Source organism: Lissotriton vulgaris, chromosome 2_1, assembly GCF_964263255.1.
Source record: "Lissotriton vulgaris chromosome 2_1, aLisVul1.2, whole genome shotgun sequence".
In the NCBI taxonomy this organism is placed as follows: domain Eukaryota; kingdom Metazoa; phylum Chordata; class Amphibia; order Caudata; family Salamandridae; genus Lissotriton; species Lissotriton vulgaris.
Window position 1 is genome coordinate 1361695560 of NC_141687.1, and position 18092 is coordinate 1361713651.

The 18092-nt window shown below is 41.8% G+C and overlaps 1 protein-coding gene across 1 annotated transcript in view; it reads left to right on the forward strand.

Moving 5' to 3' along the window:
- Positions 1 to 18092, forward strand: part of LOC147732599 (contactin-associated protein-like 5) — an 864951-nt gene that overhangs the window by 482748 nt on the left and 364111 nt on the right. The window lies entirely within an intron of this gene.

Consider the following 18092-nt stretch of genomic DNA (forward strand, 5'->3'; position numbering starts at 1 on the left):
GAATAAACAGATTAGCAGGAGGAAAACCCCTACAATAAATGGAAAATTGGTAGATTTTCTAAAGTTTCGATTTTATTCCTTGACACTTACTATGATTGTCTGCCTAATTCTGATGTACCCCATTAGAATTATGAGTTCTGCCAGAAAACTAAGGTAAAAATCTTGGGCAAAATGACCAACCAGCAGGGAAATCAATACCAGAATTAATGATTCTCTACAATTCATCTTTCCTTAGTGAATTCTAAAGTTCCAATTCGTAATGAGTGATGAAATTACCAGTACCAATCAATCATTCAATCAATCAATCAATCAAAAAGAGCTTTATTCAATTTAAAACATAAATCATAAAAGCACAATTTATTACATAAAATTACATACAGTTACACACAATTAACCATATGCGAAAAACACAGTAAAAAATTGTTACAAACATAGTAAAAAGCCAGGATTCTTCTTCAACATTGTTTTCCTTGCATTATTAACACATTTCAAGTAAGTGACTACTGAGGGTGTAAACATCTAATCTTCTAGGGATGGTAAAACCAGAAATGCTACGCAACATTGTCTTAACCCCAAAGTTTTTAAAATCAGCACTTTCAATGTTTTTCTTAAAAGAGAATAAAACTTGCAGAATAAAACGATATGCATCGTGGATTGTTCTGATACATCATTCCATGGGCAGGGAACCAAATCTGAATCTGCAGACCAATCATTTGGAACTGGTAAACTTATGAGTCCATGAAAAGACCCTAAGCGGAAACGCGTCAAGAAAATCCTATAATAATTACCGGCTACATGCACAAGGTAGCGCTGGATACCATGACAAACCATCAGCTTCTGGTTATCCAGAACCACTGGTTTAACAATTTCTTGTGAGAGTTTTATTGACTGCAGGTGAATTAAACAGTCTACTTTCAATGTTTTCCTCGGGATTAAGACAATACTATCTGGTCTGGCAAAATATTGAGGGTGTCCAATGTCACTCATAACATTTTTAATATAATTTAACCAGGGGGTAGAAGATGCTCCAAGAAGCCTTAGACAGTCGTTGATAATATCCTGATTAAACCAGTATGTGTTGTCACCCATAGCTTATGCCATAACAGAACTGGTTCAATTTTAATCAGGTCCGAAAGATATGAAATCCCCAATTAAGATGGGTAAATAAACTTTCCAGCACTATTGCGAACTGCCAATAAATATCTTGCGAATGCATTCTTGACTGATTGTAACTGCTGTACACCTGAATGTCCCCACATCCCCACTCCGTATATTGCTGTACTAAGGCACTTAGTTTTATAAATTTTATTAATTCCGGGATTGGTCTTCTGCCAAGTCTTATCGCAAAGTTGACCAGCGCACCGGTTGCTCTAGAGAACAAAAACTTCCTGGCCAACAACACTGAAGACCAAGTCACTCTATAATCAAAGTGGATGCCCAAATACAGAAATCTATTGGTTAATTCGACCTTGGTATTGTTGATAAGGATATCACGACTTTTAATGCTGTTCTTAACGCATTTCATTATATAAGTCTTCATGATGTTTACTTCCAAGCCCCTAGATTGCATAAATGTGGCGAAACTGGTTCCAACTCTTTGCAGCCCCATTTGAGTGCGGGCCATCAAAACCCCATCATCTGCATATAGTAATACGGGAATAGAGAGCTTATTGATAAAAGAAGGTCCTGACATTGATCAGTTAAATCTTGTCTGAGTCCATTTATATATAGAGTAAAACGAAAGGGAGCGAGCACACAACCTTGTCTCACTCCCTTTCTGATCGGGAATTTAGCTGTGCATTCACCCCGCTTTCTGAATCGGACCCTAGCACCTGCACCTCTATAAAGCTGCCTCATGAATATTATAAGGGGTAGCTCCACACACATATCCGCAAGTATGCCCCAAAATCTATTATGTCTCACACAGTCAAACGCGGAGCTAAGGTCCACGAAGGCTAAAAGTAGCCTGCCTTGTTTGGCCTGAGGTATTATCCGATCACAAGTCTTACATTTAACCCCTGTTCTATTGTCCCTAGACCTTGATGGTACCCATTTTGTCGATTAGAGATAACTCCTCTATCTTCTGCCCAGGTCTGTAATCTAATAAATATAACACACCCTGTCACTTTCAAAAGGAGTCCAAAAGGGAAATCGGACGGTAACATGTAGGTTTGTTACGGTCACCCTTTTTAAATATCGGTACCAGGATTGAATCAGACCAAGATGAAATAAAACTCTGGTGACAACAAGTGTTTAAAATGAGAGTTACTAAAAGTACTCGTAACTCCAGGAGTGGGACATGGCGATTCATTTGCTGGGCTGCTTGTAATTGCAGCTGTGGCACATTTTTTATCTAATTTTTCTGTCAAAAAGAGAATAAATACATGTGATAGTTCATGTTTTTCTCTCAGAAAACTGATTGATGGCTCAGAGTTGTAAGGTAAACCCTTGAAGTCCTGTGGGGATTTGGTGTATGTGTCTTGTTTACATGATTTGTAAAGTTTAAACAGTGTTTTTCAGGGACTGTTGCAATCAGGATTGGGATTAAAAAGAGACAGCACTGCATAATCCTTGGATTGTAATTCATTTTGATCTTTGAAGTAGGTTTCATGCTGATGTAGGTTTGCTGTAACTACCAAAATGTTAATTCCAATAAAGTACTTTTCTTTAAGAAGGCATTAGCTTCATTTGAAAATTATAACAAAGAAAATGATATGTGTTGAAATTGTTCACTTTCTATGTATTCATTCATTTATTACTTTTGATGTATTATCTATAATTGTTGCTAAGTAGGGTTCAGATCCATTCCTGCTCGAGTATTGTACAATTGTTATATTTAATTCATCATAGCAGTGGTTCCCAAACTTTTTTGACCCGCTTCTCACTAGACCTATTGGCCGCGGCTCCCTATTATATTACTTATTTTGGATGGGGGATGTAAGCCTGGCCTTGAAAGTACTTTTTTCTCCCTGAAAATAATTGGAATGAAGTCAATGCAGGTATTAGAATCATAGATGTAATCTTATCCTTTCCGCTGAAGAATCTCATGCAGTCTCAATGATTGATTGGAGGGACAGAGGGATCTTGGAGATGTGAACCGTTACTACATTGTGAGTTGTGACATTAGATTATTTCCAAGCAGAGTTTGTGAGGCCCTGATAGATACAGGATTGTTGTTTCAGATCCTAGGTGAATTTATGAGAAGGTCTGAGTCAGCCATTTTTATTTTTTTTGTTTGCACATTATTGACTCCAATTTGATGGTACCAGGCCATCCTTGTTTCCTTAGCAGTGTGGTCCTTGAGACTGAGGTTGATGTCGTGTGTGAATCCAAGTAACCTGGTGTTGTATGAAAGGCGGTGTCTAAATTGGTCCTGGTTCATGCCACTGACTCAGATTTGGACTCCTTATGGCTTTTTTTCTTGCCAAATAATAGCCCCTTCTGGGGCTGAGCTTCATATTGATGCTGAAAATCCAGTTCTGAATGAGGGGCAGCCACTGCAAATGCTGTAGTGAGCCTGGCCCAGAGGACATCTTCAAATAATATGACCTTTAACCAGCAGTGCCCTGTGAGTGCTAAGACTGTAGCAATGACATCTCCCTGTGGTGTACCCCAGGAATGTTAACTTCCTCAAGCAGCATGTGTTTGATACAGGACTCTGTTCAGTGACAATGTATCTACACTGAAAATATCGTCCTACAAAAATATTGTGTCAGAAATATCACTGTAAAAAATATCTCCGTCCTATCTTGACAATGTAAATGAGAAAAATATTGGTTTAAAAATATTGGTGTCACTAATATCATTGTCAAAAATATTGCTTTTTAACTAAACATTAAACATATTAAAATAATACAAACTAACTGTATTTAAAAACTTTTCAAATAAATATAACTATTATACTTATTTACAAAAGCAAAAAACACACATATGTATAGATATATTTTTATATATATCTAATTAAGCATATTATTAAACTAATATTTTCAATTTATATTATAATTATATATATATATATATATATATACACACATGAGGTATGTAGAGATCCCAAAGTAAACCAATGCAGCGAATTCAGCCACTCAGGAAAACAGGAACCAGCAAGACCCAAAGATGGTGCAAATTTTCTTTTATTGAATGTTAGCCCAGCACCAGTCCGCCATGACGCGTTTCGGCTAGAGATAGCCTTGATCACATGACATCGTCATGAGGGCTGACCACCCATTTAAAGTGCATATATATATATATGTGTGTACATATATATATATATATATATATATATATATATTCACTGAAAAAACCATAGGTTTCACGCCAGTTATAGTTAGCAGGAAGTTTTACTCGGATAAAACCATTGAAATTCCCACGTTATAGTTAGTTGGACTCACTATAAATTGCGCATGCAATGCACTGCTGATGACGTCACATATTACATCACTCATGACATGGTCAGTGACATCACTCATGACATCACTGATGAAGTAGGAATCTTCTCGCCTCCCAGTTCCCTCCTGGTGGAAGTCACGGCACAACAGCAGGTAGGTTCTTTTTATGAAGGTTTTATTCTATACACACCATGTGTAAAACGTGCAATAATACCCAATAACATCAAACATTTTAAAAACCTGCCAATTTAATTACAAATGGAGAAGTAAACAACATTAAAAAATTACATTTTTCAAAAAATATATTACAAATTAAAAACATTATTAATTGTGTTTATCATTTTAAATACATAAAAACATAATTATATACATTTAGACAATAGAAACTAAAATATAACAGTCTACACGTATTACATATACTATATCCACTCCAATTTATATAACAGTAGAGTGTTGGACTCAAAAAGGGTAACATTTACTATTCCCACTTCATGCAGTGCAACAGGAGGGATATTTTTTAGATTGAGGAGGGGCAACATTTACAATTCCCACTCCAGTCAGTGCAACAGTAGGGAAAGTGTTGGATTGCGGAGAGGTAACATTTACTATTTCCACTCTAGTCAGCGTAACAGTGGGGTAAGTTTTGTATTGAGGAGGGGTAACATTTATATTCCCACTCCAGTCAGGGTAACTGTAGGAAGAGTGTTGGAATGTGGGGAGGTAAAATTTACTATTTCCACTCCAGTCTATGCAATTGTAGGGAAAGTGTTGGATTGTGGCGGGATAAAATGTTATATTACCACTTCAGCAGTAGGCAGAGTGTTGGATTGCGGAGTGGTAACATTTACTATTCCCATTTCAGTCCGTGCAAATGTAGTGAGTGTTGAAATGCAGAGAGGTAAACCTTACTATTCCAACTCCAGTTAATGCATCAGTAGGGAAAGTGTTGGCTTGTGGAGGGGTAACATTTATTACTCCCACTGCACTCTGTGCAACAATAGAAACAGACTAATACACTTCAAGAAAATATAATAGTGTCAACACTATACTAAATATAAAAAATATTGAATATATTACAATGTTTAATACATATCATAAATTAATAAAAATATTATTTAAGTATTTACTATTAAAACACACAACACAATTAACACATACAATAATGAATTACATAATTTAAAAAAAAACAATAACCGCAAGAGATCAAAAGCTACTGTTAGTTCAAATGTAAATAGAATAGCCTTGGCCACAGTTTCTTTTATTTGTACCAGCCCACAATCCTTCCTGCGAAGAGTATCCCATACAGATACAGATGCAATTACACCCAGGCTAGTGTACAGCCAATGACTATTCATTGAGGTTTTATGCTACAGCACATACTCCATAATAGTAAATGCATCAGAGAAGTAGGTACTCAAATACTTGAGTGAGGAACTCTTCCATGCAAAAGAGGGACACCACTTTCATTTTGTGCTCCACTTTCTGCCTTGTCGAAGTGTGTTTCTACAGTGCAATAGCATGAAGAATAGGGGACTTTGGAATTGCATAGACATAGACTCTGTTGATCTGTGACTCATGGTCCAATGGGACTAGCCTCCTCTAGTACAGGGGTGTATTTGTGGATAGACCTTGTAGGAGAGGGTTCTTCTGTAACTTCTGCTTACTGGTCCTCTGGGGACAAATTTCAAAGGGGACACCCATGACACCTGTACTGAAAACACAGTCCCCTTGCAGGTGGCCAGGTGGCCATGTGGGCTTGGGAGTACAAGCAAGGAGGGCAATCTGTCATGAGCTCCACTGGGGTGCTGCTGTTGAAGACCTAAGCCCAGGTGTAGTGCCCTGAACCTAGAAAGAGAAGCAGGTCCTTTGGGGAGCTCATGGACAAGAGGGCATGACTTAATGTTTCCCTCATCAGAGGGAGAGCAATTTAAAATAAAAATTCTGGAAGGGATAACGTTTTAGAGGTTAGAAGGCCAAAAACAAACATTCCTGATGGCTGGAGCAATTGAACTCAGTGGTGTCATGTATCATGTTGTAGGCGGGTCAAAGGGGGCACACATTACGATTCAAGCAGTAATTATAATAGTGATGTAATAAGTGATATGATCAATTCAAATCTATATTTCGGCTAGATATCCATAAAAGCACATGTAAAACATCACATCCATGCATAAGATAAAATAAATATACAATAACTACATAGGGATAAGTACCATAAAATGCATCTATAAGTAATTCAATTTCATTAAAAACAAGTATAAAATTAAACAAGGTTTATGGCAGACCAGTCAGAATCTTAAAATTATGTCCTTGCTTATTAAGGTGTTGGAATTGATGGCAGTAGTATAAATGGGGTACAATATTAATTATGAATCACTACCATATTTTGCTAAAGTGATACTGTCTGACCTTCTACATCCAAATCAGAAACCGAGAAACTACAAAGACAATGAATTGTCTTGTGTCTAATTTCATGATTCTTAGTACCTCTTTATACTCACTAACACCCAATTTGCGACATAATGGTCCTATCTATTTCTTTTTCCTTACAGAAGTTAAAAAAGCCTGTACGATAGCGAGGCTGGTATTTCTAGGCACCATAATATTAGCAGTGCCAACATTAGAATTTGCTGGTAGCATTTAATTAGATGTTTCACATTGGGTTTACTGTCCCCCCTGAGGGAATTAAACTAGGGTCATTCTTGAGCATGGTTGGCAAAAGGTTAATGCTAGAAGTCCCGAGTTTGGTTGATCCTTGGCTGGTAGCAACTTCCCACCCAGTCTGATAACAATTAATAGCGTCCTACCATATTCTTTGGTCACAGTAGACAAAGGTAGTCTGCTGCCCCCTCTCATAACCCCTTTGATGTGATCAATGTTGTCACATGATGTTAGTTTTGGGGGTCTCTAGTTGGCACAGTAGGTACTTGTGACAAATAGGGAACCTTGGCTCTAGTCAGGGTAAGGGGGTACATTCCTAAAACAATATCTGCTCACCCCCTTAGTAGCTTGGCATGAGCAGACAGGCTTATTTCAGAGGCAGTGTGTTAAGCATTTGTGAACACTTACAGTAATCAAGTGACAACACTACAGATGGACACCACACAGTTTTAATATCAAAAATAATTATTCTTTATATAGACTTATCACAAGACCACAAATGACAAAAATCCACAATACTGTACTTAAAATGGTAGTTTTAGCTTAGTTCTCTTTAGTTCTTAAACTGCAACACTTTGAGCCAATGTACCTTAAGATATAACACGCAGGGCAACGAAAGTGATGCAATAGTCCCTTACATGCAAGGACGCTGATGTGTTGACGATCTGGTGCAAAAAAACAAAGATGATGCTTTCTTCTTGATGCAACATGCATCCCAGTGATGCGGCGGCGTCTGCTGCAACGTCGATCCTCTTCTCCGGCGATGCGAGATGCTTTACACGATGCGAGCCATGACAGGCCCTGTGAAACGCTTTCCAGTGATGCGGCGGTGTCTGCTGCAACGTCGATCTTCTCTCTCCTGGCGATGCGAGTTGCTTCCACAACGATGCGAACCGTGACACGCCCCACAACACTCTTCCTGGTGATGCAATGGGGTCTGCTGCGACGTCAATCCTCTTCTCCGGCGATGAGCTGCGACAGACCCTGCAACATGCTTTTCGAGATGCGGCAGCGTCTGATGCGACGTTGATCCTCTTCTCCTGTGACATGCTTCCTGGTGATTCAGCAGCATCTGCTACGACGTTGATCCTCTTCTCCGGCGATACGAGGCAATTTGTGTTGTGAAGCGGCAGTTCGGCGACACTCTTCCTGTTCTTGAGTCGCGCTTCCAGCTACTTGCGACACGCAAGTCTTCAAAAAGTCCAGCACAACTACAGGCCCTTCAGGAAGACCCTTGGTGAGCTGGTGGATGAAATTTGTTGTCCCTGAAACTTCAGCAGGAGGCAACCTCTGTTCCAAGCCCTTGGAGATCCTTACAAGTTGATGAATAGTACACAAAGTTCCTCTTTCCTTTCTTTGGCAGTCAGTCAACCACTGCAGGCCAATCCCCCGAGCAGCACTTCAGCTTAGGGATAGTCTCTCCTCAGTCTCTCTGTTTCCACTCCTCAGCAAAGGTTTCTTCTTGTTGTCCAAAAGTGATCTAACTCTCTGGGGTTTGGGTCCCCTCTTTTATACTATTTTTCTCTTTGTTCTCTGAAGGCAGAGAGGCCTTTGCCTAGTCCAAACTAGCTCTGCTCAGTCCTGGAGCCCTCTGTTGACATGACTCCTTCCTTCCTTTCACAGTGCAAGGCAGAACCATCAGATGCACCACAGGGGGTGGAGCCAGCACTGTGTGGGCAGGCACAGTCCTATTTGGATCCCAGGTGCAACTCCTCCCTCCCATCTAGATGCAGATCTCTCTATTCACCACCTGGCTGACTCACTCTGTCTCTTGGAATCCCCCAGTCCTGTCACCCAAACTCCAGACAAGGAATACACAACTTAGCAGAGACAGGCTTGGATAGTTAGACAAGAAAATACCTACTTTCTTAAAGTGTTATTTTCAAACACAGAATGTTAAAATCAACGTCACTAAAAGATGTATTTTATCATTCTGAGTTCAGGCATACTAAATTCGAATTTCTACCATGTTCCCTGAGTTAGTTAGGATTATAAGAGGTAATAATCGAACTGCCCATTCTGGCCTATGGAGAACAGGTAGCCTTGCAATAGTGTAAAACCAAAAATGGCTATAATTCACTATTAGGACATGCCACACACACCAGGGCATGTCCTACCTTATACTTACAATGCACCCTGCCCTTGGGCCTACCATAGGGGTGTCTGATATGAAGAAAAGGGAAGGTTTAGAAACTGGCAAGTGGGTGCACTTGCCCAGTCAGCATGGCAGTACCAGACTGCACACATGCTCTGGAATGGCAGGCCTTAGACACACTTTTACAGGCTGCTTCTGTGGGCGGCACAATCAGTGCTGCAAGCCCACTAGCAGTATTTGGATTTACAAGCCCTGGGCAAACTCAGTGCACTACGCTAGGGTCTGTCAAGTAAACCAAATCAGCCAATCATGGAGTCACTAATCTATATATCAATGTACAATAGGGAGAGCATATGCACTTTAGCACTGATCAGCAGTAGTATAGTGCCCAGAGAAATAAAACCAACAAAAACAGGTCAGACAAAATACAGGAGGAAGGCAAAAAGTTCAGGGATGACCCTGCAAAAAGGGCCAAGTCCAACACATGGTATCATCAATTCTGTTTTGTGTGTGGCAACATAAGCAACACAAGGTGGATGTGATAGTTATAGTTTGTATAGAAAAAAAATTACTGGTGATTGTTTTTTATTTCTGATAACATACTTTTCAAAATCAACAATAAATTGAATTTTCTTAACTTTCCCCAAACCTAAGGGACCACCCCACTTGAAGAGGTAGGAATCACTCTGGCTGGGCCCAGTTGCAGATTCAATATAGTGAGAGACTGTTATGTCCTTATGGCTCTTAACAGTAGTCATTCTGGTATTCCTGAGTTCAAGTGATAAAACAGGGGTCAAACAGTGAGGCAGACCTCTGAGGGTTCAAAGCATGATCCAGACAGCAAATCATTCCTTTCAGTTGCAGCAAAGGAGTCCTGTGAAGTACACAACAGGACACAGCAGCAGGCTGTCCTTTGACAGTCCTTATTCAGGTCAAGAAAGTGAACTGAAGAGTGGGTCCGAGGGTCCCTTTTAGAAATCTGGTGCCTTCTTTGAAGTAGGAGAAGTTTCTGCAAGTTTTCCTTCGAAGATCTAGGAATTCCGAGACTCCTCTACCTTGACTCCAAGCTGGCTTGCAGGGACAATGCTGTGGTGACCAGTGAAGGCAGAGCACAGCCTATTATGTTGCAAGTGCGGTTGTGCCCAGCCCTATGCCTACCCCCATCATGGCAGTTGATGGCACATTCAGGTACACCTAATCCCTCAATTGTGCGACTGTCTAGGAAAAATTAACAAAGTCCAACTGTCAATTACACCCAGACATGTGACCAAGGACAGCCATTCATTTACGAAATAGCAAATGGCAGGAAAATGCCAACTTTCTAAAGGTATTCTGTTAGAAGCAAAATGCACACCTTTAATTTTGTGTCAATAGATGCGTGCATACAGCAGCCGTGAACTATCCCAGTCACTTTCTAAAAGTAGCATTTTCAAAATTGTAGTTTATAATCCGACTTTACCATCAAAGAGGATTTGTAAGTACAATTTTATAGATGTCAATTCCTCCGGTCCCCACGCTTTTTAAAATTTACTGTTGTGTGCTGCTAATACATTTTTAAACTTGCCTTTTAAACTTTTAATTAATGCTGCTATAGCTTACCTGATTACTATGAAGCCTTAGGTGTGCCGCGCACCCCAGTCCACCGCAGTTTCTACTGTTTGTGTGGAGGGTGCTTTGGTGGCGCCATTTGCTCCTCGGCTGGCTGGTCAAGGGACAGAGTCTGGGGCCGGGGATGCTGCCCCTCTGCAACCAGAGCCTGGATCCAAACTAAGGTACTCAAGGGGAGATCTGCTGGACATTGGGAAGAGAAATATGCCGCTCTGTGCACACATCTTGAAAGCAGAAACGCTGTTCAAGAAAGGACCCTTTTCACGTAGTGGGTGTGGCCTTTGCCTTAAGGGGAGAAGGGACCATCCCCTCCTCTTTGCCTACTAGAGCTTATCATACGCAAAGGCAGAGGCTTCTGCTGGGTTTCCTCCTTAACTCTAGGTCCCTGTTCAAGAACAATATTGCCTTTAAAGATTTTCTTCTCCAACATGCCCCTGAATGGGTTTTCCTCACTGAAACATGGGCTAATGACTCTTCTGGTCCTGAGCTGGTAGAGGCTATTCCGTTGGGGTATTGCCTCACTAGATTGGACAGGGAGGGCCAACGTCCCCCTTAGGTATCCTGGTTAGGGATACTTTCACCTGTCAGTCAGAACCACTGACCTCAGCTCTTGACCCCTATCAGGCATTATATTTTTCTATAAATCCACTCCCACTGAATGTTTCTCTGGGATTCTGTGCTACAGGCAACCTGGCCCAAGGGCCTCGTTTAACCATGATCTAAGCAACCATTTAGAGCCTTATCTCGAGCGTACAAATTTCACGCTCTTCAGGGATTTCAACTTCCATTTAGAAAATATTATGAACTATGACACCCAAACTTTACTAGAATGTATGAATGGTTGCAGCCTTCCAGAATTAGTGAATACCCCCACTCACATTGAGGGCCACACCCTGATGGGATTTTTTCGAATGATTATCGAATCTGGTGGGCGCGCCTCTTCCGCTTTCATGGTCAGACCACTTTGCAGTTCCTTTTGAATTAGGGGCTACTACTTTAGGTAGCTCTCAAAGGGCTGTTCTGAAAGCGGTTGAAAAATGAAATCTCACTCTGATTACAAATAAAGCGGTTGTCACTGCACTCGCTAACTTCCAGCATTCGGACCTTCATAACGTAGATACGGCTGTGGGAAATCTTTCCCAAAAAATTACTGCTATGATGGACTCTCTTGCCCCCAAAAAACTGTGTTATTCGGGCAGGAAAATGCAGTCCGCTCCTTGGTTCTTTGATCGACTACGAAATATGAGACAAGAGTGCAGAAGGAAGGAAAGATACTGGCGGAAAAGATTTGGCTCCCTCTGGCAGGGAGTCACATAAACAATGTCTGAAGGCATATAAAGCAGCTATAATTGAGGAAAAGGAAAGATATTACTCCAAGATCACAGGGGTTATCACCACTCCTAAGGAGCTCTTTAACATCTTTAACTTCCTTGCTGCTCCTACAGTCTCTGATAAAGTGGAGCCTTCACTGGAGCTCTGCGACAGCCTATCTTACTTTTTTTGCTCTAAGATCTCCAATATTTATGATCAGTTGGAGATTCTAAATGCGAGTCACACCTGAGGCCTCCTCTGAAACTCTACCGAACAGCTGTTTTAGTAAAATGACTTCTGCAAGTTTTTGTGCTTTTCTGATGTTATCACCCGAAACTGTAGACCTCTTGCTTGAAGATATGAAATCCAGGTCACCTTTGGATCCCTGTCCCCTTAAAGTCGTGAAAATGGCCAAGGTGGCTTTGACCCCGCATCTTACAACTGTTCTGATTTTAGACATATCTTCGGGCCAATATCCTCTGATCTGGAAGACTGCGGTGGTTAGACCCATCCTTAAAAAGCCTTTCTTAGATCCTCTAAATTTAAAAAACTTCCGTCCCATTTCCCTTATGCCACTCCCTGCTAAAATCCTTGAATCCCATCTGAACTCACACCTGAGTGCTTACCTGAGGGACCACCAGATCCTGGATGGCTCCCAACATGGGTTCAGACGGGCTCATAGTACGGAGACTGCTCTCACCACGGTGTTGGATAATATTCGAGTTCAGGTGGATGCAGGGCACACCACTCTCCTTATCTTACTCAACCATACCTCCGCATGCGACACCCTGGCTCCCTTGAGACTGGTGGAGCGTCTCAAGGAGATTGGGATTGGGGGCCGAGCCCTGGACCTTCTTGCTTCATTCCTTAGTCATCGGTCTCAAACCGTTAAAACTGGCAATTTTTAATATGAGTCCTCCCCCCTTGTCTGCGGAGTGCCTCAGGGCTCCTCCTTGAGCCCCACCCTCTTTAATATCTACGTGGCCCTGCTGGCAAGGGTGGTGAAATCATTTGGGCTGGAGGTGTTATCTTATGCGGACGACACTCATATCATAGTCTCTATTACACAAAAGATCAGGGACTCCGCACAAACCTTTAAAGACTGTATGACAGCTGTCTCATCATGGATGGTTCAAAACTACCTCAAATTAGATGGCGAGAAGACTGATGTCCTGAGTTTTGGGGACAACTCTGACATCTGGTCGAGCGAGTGGTGGCCCAATTCCCTGGATACCTGTCCCACTTCTGTCTCCCATGGGAAAAATCTTGGACTGGTGGTTGATGACTGCCTTTCCATGACTCGTCAGGTCTCCAGAACAGTGGCCACTTGTTTTGGACTTATTAGAGTTTCCCAGTTTTTGTCACTTGAAGCTCATAAAAAGGTGTCCGTGGCCTTAATATTGGCCAGACTGGACTACTGCAACGCCCTTTATCTGGGAATTAACAAGGGTCAGCTGCGCTGCCTTCAGCTGGTGCAAAATGCCGCTGCAAGGCTGGTGCTGAATCTTCCCAAGCGTCATTCGGCCTCATCTTCTCTCTGTTCACTGCACTGGCTCCTGGTGGACCGTAGAGTCTTGTTTAAGACCCTATGTCTCACCCATAATGCATAATATAGGCTTGGCCCGGTGGGCATAAAGAAAATCTTCCATAGGTACGCTCCTTCTAGGAACCTCAGGTCAGCTAATAAAAATCTGCTTGTGGTTCCTAGATTTAAAAAGATGAGATGGGGTGGCAGAGCCTTTTCACTGGCTGCTGCCAAGGCTTGGAACTCTCTCTCTGTTTCCCTCTCGGACAACAAGTTCACTCAATCTTCCTTAAGACCCTTAAGACCTGGTTGTTTCCTGCGAGATGGGGTTGAGTATGAATGCTGGTTTTGTCTGTAGGCTTGTCTGTACACAGCACCTTGATGCCCTTGGGATTAGTCCGCACTTAACATATTGCCCATTCATTCATTCATTCAAATGCCTACCTGTGCCAAATGTTCGTACTAATTACATATAAAAAGGCAACCTGTATGAGACAGGTAAGACTCACAGTAGTGAAAACAGAATTTAAAGTTTTTCACAACCAGGACATGTAAAACTTAAAAGTACATTTCCAACCTTTCTAACCTGTGGTCTACTTAGGGTCTACATTAGGGGTGATATATATGCCACAAAAAGCAGACTTTAAGGCATTGCAAGGGGAGTTATGTTGCTAAGTCGAATTGGCAGTTAAAAGCTGCATTCAGGTTGCAATGGCAGGCCCGGGATATGTTGTAAGTGGGTGGCACAATGAATTATGCATGCCCACTAGTAGCAACTAATTTACAGGCCCTGGGCATATGCTATACATCATTAAAAGGGAACAATCACGTGTAAGCAATTGAGCTATGTTTCTAGGAGGTAGCACCAGCATTTAGCACTGTTTAGCATTGGTAAAGTGCATAGAGTAATAAGACAAACAATAACATTTTTCAGCAACACAAATGGAGTTAAGAAGGTAACACTTTTTGGGAAGACCACCCTAAAGCTGAGAGGTCTAACACATGTCCCCCCAGCTAAAAGGAGGTATAACTACCCAACCTCCTGGGAATTCTTATCACAAAGGCAGAAGAACCTGGATATACCATCAGATTTTTTAAGGTATGACCCAGAACGGTGTTCCTCCATAAAGTCCATTCCATGAGAGAGATGGACCACCTCAACAGTTTGGGATTCTCATCCCTCGTTTGCACGAGCCATCTGAGGTGCCTGTGGTCTCTCCGAACCTGGAAATGAGTTCCAAACAAGTATGGTCTCAGCTTCTCCAGTGCCAAGATGACAAGAAAGGCTTCTCTACCAATAATTTAAATCTGCATTCAGGCTGCAATTGAAGGCCTGAGACATGTTTTAGGGGGTACATAAATGGGTGGCACAATAATTGCTGCAGGGCAGCATTTAATTTACAAGCCCGGGTATATGGCATACCGGGGCATATTATCAAGGGGGTTTATCTCCGCTTTTTTGGCTTTAAAAGCCAAGAAAGCGGAGATAAAATGATCTCCCTATTACCTAGCTGTCGCTAACACCCGTTAGCGACAGCTAGTAGGAGACATCGACCATCTTGGGCCCCACTTTGCATGTCAGTGATATTTATCACTAATGACATGCAAAGTGGGCGTGCCAAGATGTTAGCGACTGGAAACAGTCGCTAACATCGCTATCTCCTATTACCAACTTTTGGAGATATTCGCGCTAAGCGCGAATATCTCCAAAAGCTAACACCTGCCCTGAGCAGTTCTAAGCCATGTTATCCAATGGGAGGTGGATAACATGGCTAAGAGCATTAGCTCGGTAATGCATGAATATCGCTGACTTTTCAGCGATATTCATGCATTGCGGCCGATTTTTATCGCATTTGCGATAAACCTTGGTAATACCAAGGTTTATTTGCGATAAAAATCGCCGCAGCTTAGCGGTAAATTTTTGTCTCTAACAAAGCAATAGCGATAATTATCGCTATTGCTTGGTAATATGCCCCACCATTCCTTATGGGACAAATAAACAAGTAAAGTATGCCAATTAGGTGAAACCAGTTTTACCATGATTAGAGGAGTGAGCTCAAGCACTTTAGCACTGGTTAGCAGTGTTAAAGTGTGCAGAACTCCAAGGCCAACAAAAAAGAAATTTCAGCAACAATGGAGGGAAAAGGGCAAAAGGTTTGGCGAGAACCATCCCAAGGCTGACAGATCTATGAGATATTCCCGCCTCATTCCAGTTATGCTGACACTGGAGCACTTGCCGAACCCCCTCATTGTGACCCTGAGTGCTGATGTGGGCAATTGTGATGGCTGTGTAAACCTGAACCTGTGTTGGACCATCTCCGCTGCACTCTACTTTTGTGGCCATTACAGTGTTCTGCCAAATGGTCAATATTAGCCCTGAATGCTAAGCTGGGCGAGTGAGGGTGTATTAGTATACCTAGAACAGTGCTGTCCCCCCATCTCACTTTTTGCAGCCTTCTTTAAAGTGCTGATTGTGGCCCTATGTGTTTTCAGGCAATCACATTTTATAAAAATATTCAAAATCTGATCCACAGCAAGTTTTAAAGAATTTATACAAAGGTAATAACAATTTAAATCCCAATTAGCATCTTTTTAAATGCAAAGGTCTCAAAAAATACTGTCCAGATACCCCAAATCATAAAAAGCATGCTTTCTAATTAAAACTTTCAGTTTGCGATTAGTTTGCAGTATATTCGTTTAACCGTTTTTTCTCTATCATTCGGCAAACTTTCCTGTAGCAGGTAAAATGGGAAATTATACACTTTTTCATGCCCTTGACTTAGCGTCCCGTGAATGGATCCTAATGAAACTTACTGTGCTGAAACGTACCTGAGTGAATTGATAGAATAGAAGTATAGTGTAAATTCATCCTCAGTGTCCAAAAATTATACACAAATGTAATACTGTTTATTTCAACAAAAGTGCTGCTGAGCCATAACTGCAGATGGTGACTGTCACTGTGTTATATACTGACTACTGTGTAAGGGCTTCAGATGCCATGGTATGTACATCCTCTCTCATGCCAGTCAGAATGGCTTTTATCTCTTTGCTCTTGCTCAGATGGGCCTGTGTGGGGAGAAGACCCCTTTCGCTCTTTCATGTTCATTTCTTGTACCTCTTTCAAAATGCATATTCTCTAATTATATACAGTTCCTTATCTCAGTCTTTTAAAAATGTGATCATCAAATCAGGGTGTGGCTAAAGAAACTTCAAGTACTTCCTCAGTTTAGACAGCATATTCACCCCTGTTGTTTACTGTTGCAGTGTGGTTCACATAGAGGTTGTTAGTGAATCAGCTATGATAGAACACAATACTGTAACTGCAGTAGTAACGTAAACATTCTCAAGTTAAGAGGTCTAAATAGTGAACCATTTTTAATATGAAGGAATGAATGCATGAAATATTTTTATATAGCGCACAATTACCCTAAAGTGTCTTTAGTGCTAAAGGGAGTACAAAAAAACTAGTCGGTGGTTTCAGAACGCTACTAAAATCTAGCAGGAGCTTATTCCACAGCTGTGGTAAACAGCCAAGTCTCAAACACAGATGGCCGGCATGCCTCGCAGGTGGTGGGGTGGGTGCGGGGGATGGCGCAGGGAATGGGGTTGCAAGGGGGATACATTATATATGTATTTTTCTTTAACGTACCGTGCCGCCAGCTGGGTCCCGCGTCTCTGCTCCTGCTCTCCTTGAGCACATCGAGGAACAGGAAGCAGACCCCACTACCCAATTACAATGCTGCAGTGTAGCGGTGTAATTGGTGAGCACCCAGGCTCCCCTGACCAATCACAACACTGCAGCAGCGTTGTGATTGGTTTTGAGCATCCTTGTTTGACGCTCAACCAGGGAATGGGGGCCTGGGCTTGGACTAGTTTGGGTGGCAAGAGAGGGCTGACCAAACAGTCATTGAACACTTAAGTGGGCAAACCACTCTGCCACTGCCCTGCTCAAAGAGCAGGGCAGCCCCGCCCACTCACTCACCCGGGTAGCAGCAGGAAGCAGAATTAAAATGATAATAATGCATGGGTATTATCAATTTAGGTTTCTACTTCCTACTGCCTAAAAAAAAGCAATGGGGCGACGCTCCTCTGCCATAGCGGAAAAGCCGCCCCTGGTCTCAACTGCTTCCTAAATTGCATCAAGGATGGTTGATAATACAGGATAGAATGCAAAGAGTTCCACCATTTTCCACCACAGATGTAAAAAGCTCTGCCTCCCCATCTAGCTTTGATTGATCTCGGAATATTTATGGTTTGTGAGGAGCTAGATCTGAGGTTCCTGCTCAGGCGACCACCAGGAGAACCGGTCCTGAAAATATTTTGGACCGGTCCGCTAAAGGTCCTTATGGACCAGACATATAGCCTTAAAGACAATCCTTCTTCTCACTGGAAGCCAGTAGAGACCCTGCAATGATTGGGATACAGATGTAAAACTGGGGATTTTCAACAGCAGTCTAGCCGCTGCATTTTGCAAAGACTGCAGTTTTTCAACCACATATTTATGAGC